At 42.8% G+C, this 22080-nt stretch overlaps 1 long non-coding RNA gene across 13 annotated transcripts in view; it reads right to left on the reverse strand.

The window, feature by feature from the left end:
- The window catches only part of LOC147359341 (uncharacterized), a 176888-nt gene that overhangs the window by 149663 nt on the left and 5145 nt on the right, over window positions 1-22080 (reverse strand). The window lies entirely within an intron of this gene.

Below are 22080 nucleotides of genomic sequence, written 5' to 3' on the forward strand. Positions count from 1 at the left end.
ATGTTTTAGATACCACATCCAACTTCTTCAATGTGTCCTCTCGTGAAGAAGTACCAACGCATTCACATACTGAAATGCATATTACTTTTTTTTATAAATCACTATTCTTCCATCTCTTACATTACAGTTGAAATTATGTATCTGTAGGCTAGATAAATCATCTATAAAATATACTGTAGGACAGTAGAGTGTCGCACATAATCTGGGATAAAATCCGTTTTCATTTTCTGTCTCCATCATTTCATCTACATTTATTAATGACATGACGGAATTGGGAAATTATTTGTAGATGCTAACATGAGTGGCTGCAAATTTACTATCAAACAGGAGATTTATGCAGTTGTAAAGCATCTCCTCACAAACTGTTTAACTGCAAAGAGAAAAATAGTACTTTACAGTGGCAAAGCCTGGCAAACACCACCTTAATCAAATGATCAAGGTTTAGAAAAATATATGTAATATTTGTTTGTGTGTATATATAGAGATATATCAAGAAAGAGAAGCAGAGGAGAGTAAGAAGAGGAGGAAGGGGAAGACAGCAAGAGGAGGAAGCAAAATAAAATGAAATGAAAGGTAAGAACTGAAGTAACAATTTTTAAATAGTTATGATTCTGTGTGTTATATAAACAATTAATGTTAATTTTCTATTTCATAGGTGTAGATAGACTCACGGAAATATCTAAGAAGAGAACAGTGGGAGAAAGCAGTGTGAAGAAAAAGAACAGTACAATGTAATAAGGGTCACAATTTTTAAAGACAAATGGGGGTGTGGACATACATTAACATATGTAACTTTTATCCTGATTTACAAAACTTTCATAAATTCAGTGTGAGATGTGAATATAAGAGAAGCTGATAGAATTTTATACCAAACAATACCAAACAAACAAAAGCAAATCAAACACCTCACTCTAACCCTGTTCAGTCCACCGTACGGATCCTCCCAGCAGTCGCTGACCGCAGCTTTGCATGTGTCCCCAAACTGCAGCAGAGAGCAACAGAGTACGTTCTTTATGTGCCCATAATCATATGCTCCCAAGTACAAAATGTTAAGTCAATGATTAACCTACCAAAGCACTTTTTTGGAAAGATAGTCAGACTTCAAAGATTTCAAAATCTTTCTTGTAACCCCTGATCTGGCCTACATCTTGGGAACAGGGGTACGAGGTACAAGGAGGGGCATTTCCCTTTGTGGGAGCCCACGAACCCCTGCACTGACCAGCTATCCACCCCACCCCAGCCAAGATGGTCAGAGCCCAACGCAGTGAGCACACAGGAAAGGGTTATATCTCCTTTGCAAGCAGTTGTCTTTTTCCTGGCAAACAAGCCAGGTGCCAGAAACTTTACCCAGACGGGGAGGAAAAGAGAGGAGAGGAAGCAGAAGGGGAGGGGGAGGGCATGAAGGAAGAAAATAGAATCATCAGGAAAAAAAAAAAATGAAAGATGAGGTCAAGATGGTTACAGTTTGAAACAACTTCAGAACAGCTACATATTTTTTCAAAGCATTTAAAGCCTCTCAAAGCTCTCAAAAGGTACAAGCCTGCAGGGAGGTGACTTCCCTCAACCTTGAAATCTTTCACTCAGCTGTAGAAAAACAGAAAAGAGATCTCAGACTCAGAAGTTACAGAAGTACATGTGCAAGCACTATTGCTGGTTGGGTTTCATTTCTTTGTCTAAACAGAAACTGTTCTTGCAAGTTACCACCAACCCCAGGGACGCCTTGCCAGTGTACTTCCCAGGGCTTACATCATCCCATGCTTTCATTACACCTGTTTCTTTCTATTTGTCACACATTCCTCTCCCTTTCACCTGAACAACGGAGACACCATTTCCAAGTTCCTTAATTAAATCTTATTTTATCTTGCAACTATCAGGAAAAAAACAAAGTCATCCAGGGTCATCTCTTGAAGGTTGAGAAGCCTGAGCCACCCACCTGCTCCTGCTTGTCAAAATTAAATCTGCCAAGTGCTGAGTTGCTTGAAAATGTCCTGTTAAGTCATTTAAAGACATAGCTCTTCATATATCTAGCAAGGCATAGCCTTAATTTGAGACCTACGCCCTGCCACGATCACAGAACCTCTCCACCAAATGTTTTCTTTTGAAAATACAATAAGTTCCCATCTGAAAATGTTATTATCCATGTTTCATCTTCATATTTCTTATTTCCTTAACAAATAAAGCATTCTTACACCTAATGAACCATGAAATCTTTCTTAATAGAAAAGGATGTTTTTTGAGGAATAACTGGCATAACATTGTCTAGTTTCAGGTGTACAACATAATGATTTAATAATTGTATATATTATTATTTTTATAACAGCCATCCTGATCAGCGTGGGGTAGTGTCTCAAGGAGCTTACCACCTGTTTTCTTCCAGGAGTTTTATGGCTTAAGGTTTCACATCCAAGTCTTGAGTCCATTTTGAGTTAAAGTTTGTGTATGGTGTAAGATAGTGGTCCGGTTTTTCTATTACCATTTACTGAAGACACTATCCTTTTTCCACAGCATATTCTTGGCTCCTTTGTTTTAAATTAATTGACCACATAGGCATGGGTTTTTTTCTGGGTTCTTATTCTGTACCATTGATCTATGGTGTCTGTGCTTTTGTTTTGTTGCCAATACCATGCTGTTTTGATTACTGTAGCTTTGTAATATAGCTTGAAATCAAGAAGCATGATACCTCCAGCTTTGTTCTTTCTCATGACTGTTTTGACTATTTGGGAGTCTCAGTGGTTCCGTACAACTTTTAGGATTGTTTGTTCTATATCTATGAAAAACACAATTTAAAGTTTGATAGAGATTGCATTGAATCTGTAGGCTGCTTTGGGTAGTATGAACAGTTTAACAATAATTATTCTTCCAATCCAAAGCATATATTCCCACTGATGTGTACCTTCAGTTTCTTTCATCAGTGTCTTGTAGTTTTCCTACAATGAGATATCGCTCACACAGGTCAGAATGGCCACCCATCAAAAGGTCTACAAACAAATACTGGAGAAGATGTGGAGAAAAGGGAATCCTCTTGCACTGTTGGTAGGAATGTAAATTGATACAGCCACTATGGAAGACAGTATGGAAATTCCTTAAAAAACTAGGAATAAAACCGCCATATGACCCTGAAATCCCCTTCCTAGCCATATACCCTGAGGAAACCAAAACTGAAAAAGACTCATGAACACTAGTGTTCACTGCAGCACTATTTACAATAGCTAGAACATGGGCGCAACCTAGATGTCCACTTACAGATGAATGGGTAAGGAAGCTGTGGTACGTATATACAATGGAGTATTACCCAGCCATAAAAGTGAACGCATTTGAGTCAGTTCTAATGAGGTGGATGAACCTAGAACCTATTATAGAGAGTGACGTAACTCAGAAAGAGAAAGACAAATATCATATACTAACACACATATATGGAATCTACAAAGATGGTACTGATGAAATTATATGCAGGGAAGCAATGGAGACATAGACATTGAGAACAGACTTATGAACACAGGGTGGAGGGGAGGAAGGAGAGGCTGGGATGTATGGAGAGAGTAACATGGAAACATGCATTACCATATGTAAAATAGATAGCCAATGGGAATTTGCTGTATGGCTCAGGGAACTCAAACGGGAGCTCTGTGACAGCCTAGAGTGGGAGAGGAGGGAGGTGGGCGAGAAGTTAAAGCGGGAGAGGCGAGAGAAGTTGAAGTGAGTATACCTATGGCTGATTCATGTTGATGGTTAGCAGAAACCAACACAATACTGTAAAGCAAACATCCTTCAATTAAAAATAAATAAAGTTTAAAAATATATCTTATAGTTTTCAGAGTACAGATCTTTCACCTCCTGGATTAAATTTATTCCTGGCTATCTTATTATTTTGATGTAGTTGTAAATGAAATTGTAAATTAATTTCTTTGATTGCTTATTATTAGCATATAGAAACCCAACAGATTTTTTAATTTGGTTTTGTACCCTGAAAATTTACTGAATTTATTAGTTCTAACAATTTTTTGATGGAATCGTTTGGGTTTTCTACATATAATATCATGTCATCTGCAAAGAGTAACAGTTTTACTTCTTCCTTTAGAATTTGGGTGCCTTTTATATCTTTCTATTGCCTGATTGCTCTGGTCAGGGCTTCTAATAGTATATTGAATAAAAATGATGAGAATGGACATCCTTGTCTTGGTCCCTAGAGGGAAAAGTTTCATATTTTATTATGTTGTGATACCTTCCCTCTAACTCATTTGTTGAGAGTTTATCATAACGGATGTTAAATTTTGTCAAAAGCTTTTTATGTAGATATTGAGATGATTTTTATGTTTCATTTTGTTAATGTATTGTGTCACATTAATTGATTTGCAGATGCTGAACCATCCTTGCATCCCTGGGATAAATCTCACTTAATGGTGGTATACAATCTTTTGAATGTACTGTTGAATTCAGTTTGCTAATACTGTGTTGAGAATTTTTGCAGCTATGTTCATCAGGATATTGGTCTGTAATCTTTTCTTATGGCATCTTGTCTAGTTTTGTTATCAGGGTTATGCTGGCCTCATAATATGAATTTTGAAGTGTTCTTTCCTCTTTTATATTTTATATATTTTGAATATTTTGGAGAATTTACCAGTGAAACCATCTGGTTCTGGACTTTTGTTTGTTGAGAGGTTTTGACTACTGATTCAATCTCCTTACTAGTAATCAGTCTATTCTGATTTTCACATTCTTCATGATTCAGTCATGGTAGGTTGTACATTTTTAGAAATTAATACATTTCTTCTATGTTTTCATATTTGTTGGTGTATGATTATAATATTCTCTTATGATTGTATTTCTGTAGTATCTGTTATAACATTTCCTTTCATTTCTGATTTTGTGTCCTTTTTCTTGGTGAGTCTAGCTAAGTCTGCCAATTTTATCTTTTCAAAGAATCAGTTCTTTGTTGTATTAATCTTGTCTATTGTCTTTTTAGTCTCTGTTTCATTTACTTTTGCTCTGATCTTTGTTATTTCCTTCCCACAGTAAAAGATATTTTAAAGTTAACAGATCACTTGCAACTGCAGTGCCTTATAACAGGTTTCTATCCTTCCTTCCTCAGCAAGCATGTGAGATTACCAGAATTAGCATTTTAATCATTTCAAGTTCAAGAACTAGGCTGTCAATCTCTCCATCACATCACCGACACAATCATTCATTTTCCTCTTTCGCTGAGAGCTGCTGACTTGTCAGTGTCTTCTCTGGGCATCTCCATCTAATCCACTTGCCTTAAAAACCCACACCCCTGTCTGTCAAATAATCTAGGATATAATATTACCCTACAATCTAAGCCTTGAATAAATGCCATTGTAAACTGTGCCCTTACCAGACTGTGATTGCTAAGATTTTTTTATCACATTCTTTTTCAAAATGACTTCCAAAGAATCATTTTACAAAATAAGTTTAACATTATCTGTGTGTGCATGTTAAGTTCCTTCACTCATGTCTGACCTCTGCAATCCCCATGGACTGTAGCCCACCAGGCTCCCCTGTCCATGGGATTTTCCAAGCAAGCATACTGGAGTGGGTTGCCATGCCCTCCTCCAGGCAATCTTCCCAACCCAGGAATCAAACCCACATCTCCTGCATTGGCAGGTAGATTCTTTACCACTAATGCCACCTGGGAAGCCCTTAACATTATCTACAAAGTTCTTACAGTGTTTCTGGAAATTGTACTGCTCTAATTATCCATTCTGCCAGGTGAAGTCAGCGTGGTTACCTTCTGCAAAGGCAGAAGCTTTGCAGGTTTCCTGCTCACTGTGGCCCTTTGTTCTGTAAACACAGTATCTCACTTCAGTGAGGAAGGACCCAAGCTCCCACTGTGAGTCCCCTTGATCCAAACCAGATGGATAAGTCAGTTTCTTCAGACATCAGTTTTTGCATGTGAAATTAGGGAGTTTATTACATGATCCCTTAATTTCTTTATGAATCTAACTCCTGCATCTCTGGGGGTCATATGACCATGACTCAACAAGGACACCTTGATAATGGTTAACCCGGCTGTCACTCTTAAAGGCTTTGCATCTTCCAGAGCTTTCTCTCATCATCTACCTCACAGAATTTTAATAAGAGTCTCATGAGGTAGCACTGGCAATTCTTTCCTCACTTTGCTAATATTGACCCGGAGCCTCTGAGAGTGACTTGTCCAAGGCGTAACAGCCACAGATAAGCAGGATCTTGATTCAAACCCCAACTCAAAGTGTTAAATTCCCAGCCAGGTCCCCTTTCTACTACATAGTAATATTCCTCATAAAGTTTCTGTAAACTACCATTAAATCAGTTGTACAGAAGACTCTCATTCTCTACCCTTCCAAGTAAATTAATCTGGATACCATCACATGCAGGTGTCTTCATTCTGAGATTTCTGTCCCGCGCAGTTAATATTCTTTCCCTTAGGAACTGTGACAGACCAGCACCATTTGTTTCTTGCTTTTAAAAAATTTTAATTAAAGGATAATCACTTTACAATATTATTATGGCTTCTGCCATCCATCAGCATGAATCAGCCTCAGGTATACATACGTCCCCCTACTCCAGAACCTCCTCCCACCTTCCGCCCCATCCCTCCCCTCTAGGTTGTCACAAAGCACCAGCTTTCAGTTCCCTGTGTCATGCATCAAACTCCCACTGGCTATCTATTTTACACATGGTAATGTATGTTTCAATGTTATTCTCTCAAATCATCCCACCCTCTCCTTATCCCCCCGTGTCCAGAAGTCTGTTATGCCTGCATCTCCTTTGCTGCCCTGCCAATAGGATCATTACTACCTTTTTAGATTTCATACATATGCATTAAGTGAAAGTGAAGTCGCTCAGTCATGTCCAATTCTTTTCGACCCCATGGACTGTAGTCTACCAGGCTCCTCCATCCATGGGATTTTCCAGGCAAGAATACTGGAGTGGGTTGCCATTTCCTTCTCCAGGAGATCTTCCCCACTCAGGGATTGAGCCCAGGTTTCCTGCATTGTAGGCAGACATTTTACCATCTGAGCCACTAGGGAAGTCCAGATATGCATTAGTACATGATATTTATCTTTCTCTTTCTGCCTTACTTCACTCTGTTTAATAGGCTCTAGGTTCATCCACCTCATTAGAACTGACTCAAATGTGTTCCTTTTTATGACTGAGTAATATTCCATATTATCTGATCTCCTGCAAGGAGATCAAACCAATCTTAAGGGAGATGAACTCTGAATATTCACTGAAATGACTGATGCTGAAGCTGCCGCTCCAATATTTTGGTCATCTGATGCAAATAGACGACTCACTGGAAAAGTCCCTGATTCTGGGAAAAGATTGAGGGCAGGAGGAAAAGAGGACAACAGAGGATGAGATGGTTGGATGGTATCACTGACTCAATGGACATGATTTTAAGCAAGCTCTGGGAGTTGGTGATGGATAGGGAAACCTGGCATGCTGCAGCCTGTGGGGTCTCAAAGAGTCAAACACAATGGAGTGACCAAACAACCACCCTCTCACTGTGCACCTGATGTGGCCTATCTTCTATGTGTACAGAGAGAGAGCTCTCAGGTGTCTCCTCCTCTTCTAATAAGGACATGAGTCCTAATGGATTAGGGCTCCACCCTTATGACCTCATTTAACCTTAATTACCTCCCCCTAAAGGTCCTACCTCCCTATACAGATGCATTGAGGGTTAGGGCTTTAAGATATGAATTTGAGGGAACACAATTCAGTACACAGCAAATAATCTTGAGCCAAACCAACATGAGTCAAGACTACCAACCAGCCCAAGAAGTTTGACCTCCATTTAGTTGCTGGTAGAAAGATGTTGGAAATCTCAAAAGTGGTCATGGACATGTTTTCAAGAAAGGCACCATCCTTTTCATTTTTCTGGTCTATAAAATAAGAGCTATTTTCTAGGATCCCTTCCAAACTAGTAGACCATGATTACTGACTGCATTTTACAAGATTAATCTTTTAGAATTTGTTGCTCTCTCTGATATATAGCCTATGAAGCAATTATGTCACTGAAAGATAGATCATTTTAAGGGCCATTGTTTTTGTTCTAAAAAGGTTAATGATTACTTAAGTAGAATAGCTTCTACCAAAAGCACCCAAATCCTACTGGTTCTTAGAGTGCTGTCAAACAAGACATTAAAACAGAGTAAGATGCACCTGGAGGATTTAGAAAAGACCAGTCCCTCTGGTATGGTTAGCTTTCACCACAAGAGTATTTGTGAACATTTTTCCAAGGCTGTACTCTTATCCAGTTTCCAAAAGAAATCCTAGTCTTCTAAAACTCCCTATCAGTAAAGAATCTGCCTGAAATGGAGGAGACCCAGGTTCGATTCCTGGGTTGCGAAGATCCCCTGGAAAAGGAAATGGCAACCCATTCCAGTATTCTTGCCTGGAAAATCCCATGGACAGAGGTGCCTGGCAGGCTACAGTCCACGGGGTCACAAGAGTCGGACACGACCTGGCAACTAAACCACCACCATTCAGTAAAATATGAATTGATAAGGAGCACCAAATCCCAGAAGGCCAGAGCTGGCAGGTTGCTTCTGAAATGACTCATTTCTGACTGTCACATCACAGATGAGGACGCTGAAGCCCAGAGATGTGCCATGAAGGGCCTGGGATCCCACAGGTGCTTATTAATACTAGAAAAGCTTGCTTGACACAGACAAGAAGTATGTTTCTAACCGGTCCCAAAGCAGAATTGCTCCAAAACAAAACCAGCATCGGGTAGTCTTTGGTTATGTCCCAGCCAGTGCTTGAAGTCACTGTTTCTGGGACATCGGTGTGCAAGCAAAGACCTGGGGAGCTTGTCAGAAGGCAGATTCGGATTGGGCAGGTCTGGGTGGGGTCTCGGAGTCTATTACTGACCAGCTCCCCAGGTATCACTGATCATGCTGGTCTGAAGATGACAGGGAACAGAAGGGTTCTAAGAGCAAACTCTCATTTCTGCAGAAGAACCCTGTTTCTGTGACAGAGCCAGGTACTCTCCAGGCACTGGCACTACTTCCATTTGACAGAGGAGGAAACTAAGCATGAGTTCAGTGAAGTGCCTCATGTCACACAGCTGGGAAGGGCTGGAGCCAGGGTCACCCAGAGGACCAAACTCTAGCCAGTCCTCTTAACTGTTATCTTACCCTTAGGTTCTTGAAAGCAATCCAAGGAACTTCCCTGGTGGTCCAGTGGCTAAGACTCCATGCTCCTAATGCAGGGGGCCCAAGTTCAATCCCTAGTAGAGGAACTGGATTCCACATACTGCAACTAAAGATCCCGCATAGTGCATGGAAGTTCGAAGATCCTGCATGCCATAACGGAGACCCCATGCAGCCAAATAAATAAATATTTAGGGTTTCTCTGGTGGCTCAGTGGTTTGAAGGAAAAAAAGAAAAAAAAAAAAAAAAATCCGCCTGCCAGTGCAGGAGACACATGTTCCATCCCTGATCCAGGAAGATCCCACATACTGTGGAGCAATTAAGCCCTTCCTCCACAATTACTGAGCTCTAGAGTACTCTTGCCTGGAGAATCCCAGGGACGGCAGAGCCTGGTAGGCTGCTGTCCATGGGGTCGCACAGAGTCGGACACGACTGAAGCGACTTAGCAGCAGCAGCAGAGTTCAAGGGCTGCAACTACTGAAGCCCTTGGGCTTGAGCTCCGTAACAAGAGAAGCCACCACAGTGAGAAGCCTGTGCACTGCAACGAGAGAGTAGCCGCCACTCACCGCAATGAGAGAAAAGCCCTCAAAACAATGAAGACCCAGCACAGCCAAAAGTAAATAGTTATTTTTAAAAATAATGAAAGCAAGAGACATTTTTAAAAATAAACATTTAAAAACAATCCAAGATCACCTCCATGCTTACACATGTCAGCTTTTAAGGCTGAGTCATTAGGACCATATTTTAAATATGTAGCTCTTAAAATATATTCATAAAAAGCAGAAAGAAAGAAAAGAAAAAGTGGGGCAAGTACTCATGAGATAATGTTAAGTAAAAACATCAGAATACAAACTGTATCAGACCAGGCCAGGCCTGCTGATTACCTGGCTCCATCACTCAAGCTGATACAAGCCAATGCATTATGGCAATAGCAGGAAAGGCTTTCCCTTCTCTTTTTCCTCCTCCTCCCAGAAACCATCCCAAGGGAGACTTCACTCTAGCCCCAGCTCCCACAACAAACACTTCAGAAAGTGGGGTCTTAAGGGGAAAAAGGCTTGACAGAACAAGTCTCAGTACATGGGAGAAAGCCAGCCCACAGCTCCCAGCATCCACAATTTTCTCTTATTCATTCAGCATATAGCTACTGAGAACTTGTGCCATCAACCACACCAGACTTTAGGACAGAAAACAGCCAAAAGCCCCTGTGCTCATGAAGATTGCATTCTAGTAGGAGAAGCTGACAATAAAAAATAGGGCTTCCCTCATGACTCAGTGGTGAAGAATCTGTCTGCCAATGCGGGAGACACAGGTTGGATCCCTCATCCAGGAAGATCCCACACGCTTCGGAGCAATTAGGCCTGTGCACCACAACTACTGAGCTTGCACTCCAGAGCCCAGGGGCCTCAACCACAGAGCCCACACGCAGCAACTACTGAAGCCCGAGTGCCTACAATGAGAAGCCCACACACTGCAGCTAGAGAGTAGCCTGCCCAGCAGCGGAGACCCAGCACAGCCAAAAAGAAAGAACTATTCTTAAAAACAAGCATAGTAAATAACCATACTATATGTTAATAGATGATAAGTGTTACAGAAAAATTAGAGGGGGATAAGGGTGCTGGGGTGGAACAGACTGCATTAGTCATTAGGGTCATGAGGAAGAAGGCGACACTGGAGAAAGGGCTTGAAATGAAGGAGTTAATTACACACATGTCTGGGGAAAAGACATCTGCAGGCAGATGGAACACCAGGTGCAAAGGCCCTAAAATGGAAACAGACCACATCTGGAATGTGTAAGGAAAAGCAGAGGCCACTGTACCTGCAGTGAAGGATTTAATAGGAGAGGAAGCCAGGGAGGTAATGGGTAGGCAGAAAGGTCTACCTTACAGAGCCCCTCAGGTCTAGAGAAGGACACCTTTAAGGGAAACTGGGAGTCGCTGAGGGTTTGGAGCTGAGAAGTGACGTGACCTGACCGATGTACTGAACAACCTCACGCCAGTCACTCTCTGAGCCAACTGAGAAGTGGGCAGAAGCCTGGAGACCAGTTACAAGGCAGCTGCAATAACCCACGCAAGGGGCAGCGGTGGGTCAGACTAGAAGGGTAACAGTGAGGTGGTGAGAAGTGTAATAAGACCTGAGTCTCATGATTTCTCGAAGGCTTAGAGTAGAATGTGAGGGAAAGGGAGGAGTCAGGGATGTTTCCTGCACTTGGAAGAATGAAGTTGTCCTTAATTGATACAAATAACTCCAAGGGAAGTGGACTTGAAGGCCAGATCTAGAGTCTGCATTTAGACAGGTGATGATTGAAGTGTAGACACACAAAAGAGATGAGTGACTGCATGGGTCTGGAATTCAGGGACGTGGGCCAGAGACGTCCACATGGGAGCTGTGAGCACATGAGACCAGATGAGGTTTCCAGGGAAGGGAATCAAGTTGAGAAGAACAGGCGCTGTAGGGTCTGAGTCCTGGGCGCATCCACGAAGAGAAAATGAAGCAGCAAGCGTCTGGGAAAGAGTGACCCATGAGTGAAGTCAGAGGGAAACCAAGGAGTTGTGAGGGCCTGGGAGTCAAGAGAAGGACGTGTTTGCTAGAAGAGAGTCATCAAGTATGTCAACTCTGCTGAAAGGTCAAGTTAGACCAAAGCAGAGAGTTGAGCTTTAGATTTAGCAAAGTGGAGGCCATAGGTAATGTTCGCAGCAGTTTCAGGGGAGAAAGGCAAGGAAGTTTCACCTATTGAAAGGACAGGAAAACATCAATGATAAAATGAAAAAAGGAGAGAGGGAAGAAGTGATGCACCTTTGGCATTTAAGGCACAGACTTGTGAGTAAGGCAAGCAGAGCTGTTCTGTGTGTGCACAAGTCTTTATTTTCTCATGACTCAATAGACTATGCTGCTGACTTACTGACTCTTTGTTCTCTCTCCAACTCTGTCCTGAATACAGCTTAATCTTTTAAGTGAAAGAAAAAATAATAATAAAAGGTCACCTACCAGCTATTAAGCCTTCCCTCATACGAAATCAGGACTTAATTCATTACCTGAAAGCCATGCTTGAAGGCTTCAACTTGAGGTACATTGTTCCAGCAATGAATTTTTGCTTTTGATATTGTTGCCACACCTCTGGAACAACAATATGGGGAAACGCACACTATTCTTTCTTGGTGTTAGGGCCAAAGAGGCCAGATTTCCACTTTTAAGGCTAAGCTCACTCTTATGCCACACACTGTCTCCCATAAAATCATCTATTGCCAGTGTTCCTGCCAAGTTACCCACTTAGAACCACCTTGTTCTTTCTCACACAAAGCCATATATGGAATGCAGAAGAGATGATCTACTTAATCCCATCAGAATTTATCTCAAAAATGGAAGGTCACCTCAAAAAAGTCCTGAATAGTACCAACTCACTAGGAATTACCAATTGCTTATTTTTCCAGTTGCACCAGAAGATGAAATATTTTCTAGGAAAGTACCTAAGACATGATTATTTATACTGCTTATCTTCTGCTTTGTTCCAACTTGATGGAAAGAACTATCATTAACTTCTATGGCTAAAAAATAGGAAAATACCAGTAAAGCCTCATTATTTCAGATCCAACTGCTTTGAAAATAACAGTAATTAAACCTTGATTGAAGATTACTTTTGTAACACGTTTGAAAAGGGAGCACTGCAAAGAAAATTAATAACATAAACAGTGTTCAGGAAAGATATCTAACTCACTTAAAACATAATGTGTTTCAAATATTATGTATTTGTTAAAGGAGACCTATCTGTACACTAACAGTACAGAAAGGCAGTATATATGTTTGCTTAGATGGATGTGTATTCATGAGTTATGTCATTTCACAATTTTTCTAAATTTAAGAGGTTGTATTGTACTTTCTGATCTATACACACACACACTCTCACTCACCTACAGTCATGTAAGTATATACAAACAACTCACCAACCCACATGCTTTATCTGCCAATGCACACACCCAAGAGCAAGTAGGTTTCCCAGATAAGATAAAATAAAATCACAAATTTGGGGGGGGGGAATCCACAGCTCCCTCTATCCCTGAGTCTTAAATGAACTACTCCCAAAACTGCTTTTTCACAATTATATAATTGCAATTTTAGCTGTGTGAAATTAAAAGAAAAAAATGTTATTTCTTGGCTAAGAAGTAATCTATAAGAGATCTGCCTCTTCTCCATGCCAGGTACATTTCCTTACCAGGGCAGATATGATCAGAATCCATGCTTACTAAATCCAATACACCAAGATTTACTTACTTAACTTGAAATAAATAATAAGCTTTCTTAAAATATTACTTTTAGGTGGGTTGTATAAGCAACCTGCAGAAAATGAAAATTGAAGGCAGTCCCTCCCAAGATGTTAAGTTTGAGAGGCGTATATTAGGAAGCTTCCCAGCCCAAGACCAGCAGATGATGAAACCTGACAGATTGGCTGGCATTATCTCCCCCATTCTGGGTGTCTGTCTCATGCAATCTGCTCCCACGGGGCTGAACCATTGCCTTGTTCTAAAAACACCAACCACACACACACACCACCTCCAATCCTGGAAGCTGAAGAGCTCTCCCTTGCAGTAAACACTTGTTCTCTGAAGTTTTCTTAACTGAACTGTTAGGATTCATACTGACCACACATGTACCAAATGCACAACATTCAGAAAACCTCCTCCACTGCTATCTCCCAGGAGTTAAAAAATACTTGTTTAACAAACATCTTCAGAGCACCTGCTATGATGCCAAGCCCTGCAACAGCTATTAAAAATGTGAAGCTACATCACAGGCTGGTTCTTAGAGGAGATGGATGTGGAGGTGAAAAACAATGTCACAAATGTGATACCAACAGTATAAGAGGGGAAAAGGCAGCTGCATGAATCGGTTTGCGAGAAACCACCCTGGAGAGGTTATTTTTGACCTGGGTCCATAGGACAAGGAGGAGGTCACTGAGGCAGAAAGGCAGGACAAGCGTTCCAAACACAGCAAAGCCTTGAGATCTCTCTGGGAAACGGGAGACCTTGAATCAGAAGGGCAAGAACACCGAGCAAACGTGATTAAAGCGACAGGTTGGGCAGGATGCAATTCAAATGCCATGCTTCAAACAATAAGAAACCATGAATGCCTTTTAGTCAAGGCGAACAATCAAGTTACATAAAGATAACCGTGGCAGTTTGGAGAGTGGAATGAAGTGGAGTGAGGAAAGCAGGAATTGAAGGGGAACTCATGCTTGTGTTCATGCTCAGTCATGTCCGACTCTGACACTAAGAACTGTAGCCCGCCAGGCTTCTCTGTCCTCGGGATTTCCCCGGCAAGAATACTGGAGTGGGTTGACATTTCCTACCCCAGGGGATGTTCAAAACCCAGGAGTCGAACCCAAGTCTCCTGTGTCTCCTGCACTGGCAGGCAGATTCTTTACTGCTGAGCCACCAGGGAAGCCCTGAAGGGGAACCAGGTCTATGCAAAGGGAAACGAGAAGGTGAGGTGAGAGTTATTTTCAAAACAAGATGAACAGGACTCAGGGACCTTTGTGTGATGGAGGTTAAAGAGACGCAGGAGCACAGGATGAATCCAGTGATTCCAGTGACAGATGAGACAGACTTCCAAGACTCTCACGCAGGCATGCAGGAGGAGGAAGAGGGCAAGCCTGAGTGAAGATGTCTGCCCAGCACTGGCTCTCCTGTGGGTAGTAGGTGCAGGAGGAGGAAGAGGGCAAGCCTGAGTGAAGATGTCTGCCCAGCACTGGCTCTCCTGAGAGCAGTAGGTGAGGGAGGAGCCAGGGGTGAACAGGTGATCGAGGTTAAGCAACTAACGCTAAGGCCAGGAGTCGCTGATGCTGCACTTAAAGGCAGCGACAGAGACAGGAGGGAGATGGTGGCCCTAGAGTGAGTGGATGCAACAAAATGACATGAATTTTCACATGTTATGGCAGCTTGTCTAGAAGAATATGATCCAACTGGAGAGAGTGGCCCCTGGGGCAGATGTTTGCAGTTGGCTAAGTCAGAAGCCCTAGTGGCTCAGAGGGTAAAGAATCTGTCCGCAATGCAGGAGACCCAGGTTCCATTCCTGGATCAGGAAGATCCCCTGGAGAAGGGCATGGCAACCCACTCCAGTATTCTTGCCTGGAGAATCCCACGCACAGAGGAGTCTGGGGGGATACAGTCCATGGGGTCACAAAGAGTCGGACACAACTGAAGTGACTTAGCACGCACACAGATCACAATACATCATTCACCTTATTTCATCTTATCATATAGACATTTATTTACCTCACATCATCACAAGAAGGGTGAATATAGTACAATAAGACATTCTGAGACACATAGAAAGAGAGAGACCATATCACAAGTTTTATTACAGTATATTGTTATAACCGCTCCATTTTATTATCCATTACTGTTACTAATCTCTGAAATATGCCTAATTCATAAATTAAACTTTATCATAGATAGGTATATAGGCTTCCCCAGTGGCTCAGATGGTAAAGAATCTGCCGGCAATGAAGGAGACCTGGGTTTGATCCCTGGGTCAGGAAGATCCCCTGGAGAAGGGAATGACAACCCACTCCAGTATTCTTGCCTGGAGAATCCCATGGACAGAGAAGCCTGACAGGATACAGTCCAGGGGTCACAAAGAGTCAGACATGACTGAATGACTTTTACTTAAGTCAGGAGCCATTCCCAAACCCCTTCTTCCCAAAGCTGGACCCTCATTTTCCCAGTATTGCTTTTAGTTTGAAGTGGTGAAACAGTGATGGGGAAGTCCACTGGGAGCCGAAGGTAAAGCCCACTTCTCTGATGAAAGAAACAGGCATAGCTGGAGCAGCCCTGTTTGCCTTGAATGAGGACATGAGGCCTAGAAGTTCTTAGAGCCAGTTTGTCTCCCATAAGATGGCAAAAAGTATGTTAATAATGGGGTGGGGGCATGAAAAGATAGGATGCTGTCTAGCCCTGGATTGTGGGAAACTTAGGCAAGAAACGAACACAAACAGTACAAGAGGAGGAAAATCAGACTACAAATGGGTCCAGAGGAGGGACACATCAAGGCATATGCCTGGCACATGGTAGGCTGTGAAGAACATGGTTCCATCCTTGGAGGCCCACAGCTCCACTAACACCCGGGGACTCTCCAGGGGACACCAGCCATCTTGGAGGGGGATGCCTGACTCCGAGGAAAGCCATGGGTCTACTGGAATCTTTCATCATCTGACTCTTCAAGTCTAACAAGACAGGAATCGCAGAATGTCTGACTTTAGCCAGGTTTCATCTGGAATGACCAACTCCCATGGCAGGAAGGTGGGCACTGGATAAGAAGAACCAATCAGCTTCACAGCCCCAGGGGAAGCAGTCTTGCAGGGTGGTATGGCCTCAACAAGCTTTCTGGGTGGAGAAAGATGGCCCAGCAGCTTAGAAGGCCCACAGCTGGAGGAAACTTGCCATCTGAAAAGCGCTCATAGAATTTCCCATGATACCCCACAGTTTCTTAAGTTTTACTGCAGCCTCATCTTCCCCTGATTATCCCTTCCCTACACCATCCCTTTCTGTACTTCCACCTCCCTGCACAAATTCAAAATGGAAAATAAATCTAATGATACTTTATGTGGTCTTAACAAATAACAGCCCCCTCAAAATATATACATGTGGGTCTTCCCAGGTGGCACCAGTGGTAAAGAACCCGCCTGCCAATGAAGGAGACGTAAGAGATGAAGATTCCATCCCTGGGTTGGAAAAATCCCCTAGAGGAGGGCATGGCAACCCACTCCAGTATTCTTGCTTGGAGAATCCCATGGACAGAGGAACGTGGCAGGCTACTGTCCATAGGGTCACAAAGAGTCAGACATGACTGAGGTGACTTAGCATGCCCATATATATGAAATACATACATATACCAGAATCGCATGGGAAAAGACTTAAACTGCCATCAAGCAGTGAAGGTCTCTGTAGCATGTGAGCACTGCTGTATTTCCAACATTGAGATGAATTTTTGATCCTTTATATAATATCTAAGTATTCCATTAAGGAAGAATGACTTTTTCAAATGTTTGTCTTGTACATACAATTTCAAGAGAGTCTTACCAAATTGTTGGAGAAGCTAATCTAATTATCTATAGACCAAGTATAAAGTTCAGTTAAAATTGCATTTAACACTCAACCTTATTACCAGAGAGAAGGGTGAAGAGAGAGTGAGTTAGGGAGTTTGGAATCCACATGTACACACTGCTATACTTAAAATAAATAACAAGGTCCTACTGTAGAGCACAGGGAACTCCACTTAATGTTATGTGGCAGTCTGGATGAGGACAGAATTTGGGAGAATGAATACATTAATATATATGAGTGAGTCCCTTCACTGTTCACCCGAAACTAACACAACATTGTTAATCAAGTATGCTCCAATATAAAGTTTTTAAAGAAAAAACAGAATAAAAAAGAGCTCTTATGAAAACAAAATAAAACACTCTACCTTAGTGCCCTTGCACACATGACCTGGTGGAGAGGAAGCCCTAACAAGATTCAGTGTCACCTACGGACCACACACTAAAAATAGTCTTACTGTCGATTTTAAAAGCGTGTTCAGGCAGACAGGCTATATCACCTTGAGACATGTAATTTATTTCATCTGAACTGACCTTTAACATTTTTGAAGACTTCATTGAAGCACAGTGGGGATAAAAACTTCTAAAATACTAGCAAGGCTTCCTGCCTCTTTTCATTCTTTAAATATATCTTACAACTCTATTATAAGAAATTGTGTTAAATTGTATTAACTCATTAAACACATACTTGTTGGGCACCTACATGGGCCAGACCATCTGTCTGGCAATAGGATTAAAGTGATAAACAAGTCCAACCCGGCCCCTTGTCCTTTTAAGATTACAATATTTCTAGAATCTGGCCATTTTTCATCACCTCCACCAGGAACAGCTTGGTCAGAGCCACCTGGATTATTACTGCAAGAACCTCCACACTGGCCACTCACTCTTCTGTCCCCACAATCTCTTCTCAACAGAGTACAGAGGGAGCCCTTTAACCCAGCAGCCCCCAGCCTTTTCAGCACCAGGGACTGATTTTCATGGAAGAAACCAGTGCGGCGAGGGGCAGGGAGGAGATTTATTATGCACTCTATTTCTATTATTATTACATCAGCTCCACCTCAGATCATCAGATCCTGGAGGCCGGGGACCCCTGATTTAACCTAAGTCAGATGATGACCCAGCTTTGCTGTAAACACCCAAAGCTTCCATCTGATCCAGAGTAAAATCCAGAGTCTTTAGTGCAACTCCCTTTTCCAACTACACAGCCTCCAAACCCCCATCAGCCATACCGGCCAAGCTGCCCTCTTGTTCTTCCTCAAATCCGACAGGCCTCAGGGCCTCTGCACTTGGCAGACCCTCTGCCTGAATGCTCCCCTTCTCAAGTACTGCGTGACTCCCTCCCTCCAGGCCTTTACTCAAATAGCCCCTCTCAGACACCATCCCTTCACGTTGACGCCCATCCCCGCTTGCCCTGCTTTCCTTCTCTCCAAGGTGCTTGTCAGTATCCAACATGACGTGCGGGTGTTTGCCTGTTTGTTGACTGCTGTCCTCCCCAGTTAGATTTCAAGCCCCATGAGGACAAGGACTTGTTTACTGCAGAATCTCCAGAGCCTAAAACAGTGTATGTCCAGTATTTGTGGAGTAAGATCTCACACACTTTCCCCCATGTATCTCTCTCACTCTCTAGGACCCTGGTTCCTGGGGACGGGAGAGAAGTCAGATGTGGGATGCCCTCACACAGATCCCCTGGGTCAGGACAAGGAAGAGCTTTTCCTTCGTATGTTTGGGGCAGAGATGACATCATGGGTATGTGACCTGCAGGCCAGTCACAGAGGGCTCCATGCTCAGAGCAGCCTTGTGCTTGGTTCAATGCTCTGTGATCATGGATTTAAAGTTCTTAATAGTCTTTGAACAAGGGGACCTATATTTTTATCTTGCACTGGACTCCACAAATTATGTAGCTGGTCCTGAAAGACGAACAATTCTCAGAATGCACAACCCTTGGGGCAGGTCATGGTGACCAGCTATCCCATCAGTACTAATGCAAGGATAGGAGCTTGGTCCCTGAGGCACATGGGATCTTCGCTCTCTTCAGACGAGGACAGCGAAGCCCTTTGGCAGGTCATGGGATGGTTCCAGCAGTTCTCTCCTCTGCACCTTTCTCATCCCCAGGTCTCCCTCCCTCCAGGCCACAAGCTGGACTTCCCCACCACTAACGTCAATGTCAGTGAATGGCAAGAGAGAAGCCATAGCACACTCACTTGGATAAACCTGTAAAATTAGTGACTGTAGAACTTCAAATTTAAAATAGAACAGCTCCATTCCAGCGGAGGAGAGAGATGGTTTATGGTGTTGGCTTAGATGCTGATGGGAAAGTGTACTGAACCCAGGGAGGGCTGAACGCTTAGGGATACGTGGTACAAAGTGGAGGGCAGTGCCAAAAGTAGAAGGCACGTAAAACATCTCCGAAGACTTAGCAAGGGCTTCGTCTCAGCTCAGGGAACCAACAAGTGCCTCCTTGTGCCATCCTGGTCTTGGCAAGAGAAGTGGCCAGAGCAGCCAGTGTTCCGGCTGACCCCTGCTGGCTCTTGAAGGAAATGTCCATGCGCATAGGGCTGGCAAGGCCTCCAAGAGATTTTCCAGAATGATGGATGCACACACAACAAGCCAGATTCCTGGGGGGGGCGGGGTGGGAGCAGGGGGGAGGGTGCAAGGGGTGCTAAGATAAGGGTAAGGAACACTTTCCAGCCTCTTTCTCTTACCAGAGTAATGACATGGTGATCCATATAGACAGGAGAACAGAGCAGCTCCTGTTTTAGAGAGGGGGCACCCCACTCCAGTACTCTTGCCTGGAAAATCCCATGAACGGAGGAACCTGGTGGGCTGCAGTCCATGGGGTCGCAGAGAGTCGGACATGACTGAATGACTTCACTTTCACTTTTCACTTTTCCGCATTGGAGAAGGACATGGCAACCCACTCCAGTGTTCTTACCTGGAGAATCCCAGGGATGGGGGAGCCTGGTGGGCTGTCGTCTCTGGGATCTCACAGAGTCGGACATGACTGAAGCGACTTAGCAGCAGCAGCAGAATCTATTATCATCATCTCTTTGAGACCCTTAAGTAGTGACTAGAGAGTGACCGTTTGTAACGTGGAACAGAAAAGCATCAAACTTTTAGGATGCTAACTTTGTTTCTCAGTTTCCTTCTCTCCTCCTTCTCTGAGTGAAGGCAGTCACAAGAAATGGCCACATAAAAAGGCACATTTTGCATTCAAAGTAGTTACCAGCAACACAACATTGTAAATCAACTATACTCCAATCAAAATGAAATTTAAACAAATGTGCTGCGCTAAGTAGTTATGAGTGAATTCTCTCTCTAGTCAGCCCAGCAACATTAAACACAGGGTGAAACTTAGATCTCATTTTCATTAGAGCCAAAGAAACGTATCTGGACAGATTTTTTGCAGAACACCGTTTAAACCTTTTTAGGATGGAACAAGAAAATTTATATAACCTTATCTATGACACAGAAACCCTTTTTCAATTTCTTTGTAAAGGTTTCTGAAAAGCCCTGCCTCATTTACATCTAAAAAGCACTATTTCATAAATACAAATTTGGTACTGCCTCACTACTAAACTTGAGGAAATAAAAGCATAAAGATTTATGCTCCTAGGTAAGACCTGCTTTTTAAACATATTAGGTAGACTAATAAGTCTACATCTGCCAAAAATCCATTCTCTAAATATTTATCAATATAAACCAGAAACTTTGTAATGTTTCCTCTTGAACTTCGCTCCTTCGAGCTGGGGCGATTAGACCGAACCCACCTGGATCCAATGCAATCGTTCTGCAATTTTCACCTAAGGACCCAATCAACCTGCCCTCAGGTGTTTACCAAGCTCTCAAAAGCAGCTTCAGGCTCTGCCTTCTAATTGATTCCACAGGAGAACACAATTAAGTACTAAAGCCTATGGTACATCTATTTTGGGAATTCAAGGGAGGAAAAAGGCCTGTGGTAGAGGGGACTTAAGTGGATGAAAACAAACTTGAATTTGTTCCTGAAAAATGAGGATTCAGACGACCAGGGGGAAAAAAAGAAATTAGTGTTAGGGGGAAAATCTTTCAGAGAAAGACCCATAGAAGAGCCAACACAGGAGAGAGTTGTCTGAGGCCAACTATTACTTTGAATATTAAACAATGTTTACATCAAGGTGAAGATCAACTATGCCTTTTCTCCGTAACAATAGGGAGGCAGCATCTAAAAAAGCAAAGGAGGTTCTTGACCAGGGGAAGCCTCTAGCAATGTTTGGAGATATACCTTTGGTTGGTCAGGAAGTCTCACTTTTCACACCCCTGTGCAATATAGTAGTCCCCCTACACAAGAACGAGTTCCATTCCGAGAGCACGTTGGTCAGTCCAATCTGCTCTGAAGTCCAACAATGTTAGACTAGGTACCTACCTAACACAATTGGCTATATAGCGCTGCACTGTGCTCCATACAGTATACTTTATAAAGTATACAAAAGTACCACCGCTTGCAGAGGATTCACACACGTGACAATGGAAGCCAGACCCATTAAAGCGAAAGTGAAGTTGCTCAGTCGAATCCGACTCTTTGCAGCGCCATGGACTGTAGCCTACCTGGTTCCTCCATCCATGGGACCTTCCAGGCAAGAATACTGGAGTGGGTTGCCATTTCCTTCTCCAGGAGATCTTCCCGACCCAGGGATTGAACCTGGGTCTCCCACATCATAGACAGACGCTTTACCATCTGAGCCACCAGGGAAGCTCCCAGACACATGAACTAACCTTCAAAAGTTCGCAACTTGAAGGTTCATACATACAGGACTAACTGTAGAAAGTAAGCAGGCCAGAAACAAAAACCACAGTGTG

This window comes from Bos grunniens, chromosome 14 (assembly GCF_055505025.1).
Source record: "Bos grunniens cultivar Pamir isolate PY7600 chromosome 14, Bosgru_T2T1.0, whole genome shotgun sequence".
NCBI classification, from domain to species: domain Eukaryota; kingdom Metazoa; phylum Chordata; class Mammalia; order Artiodactyla; family Bovidae; genus Bos; species Bos grunniens.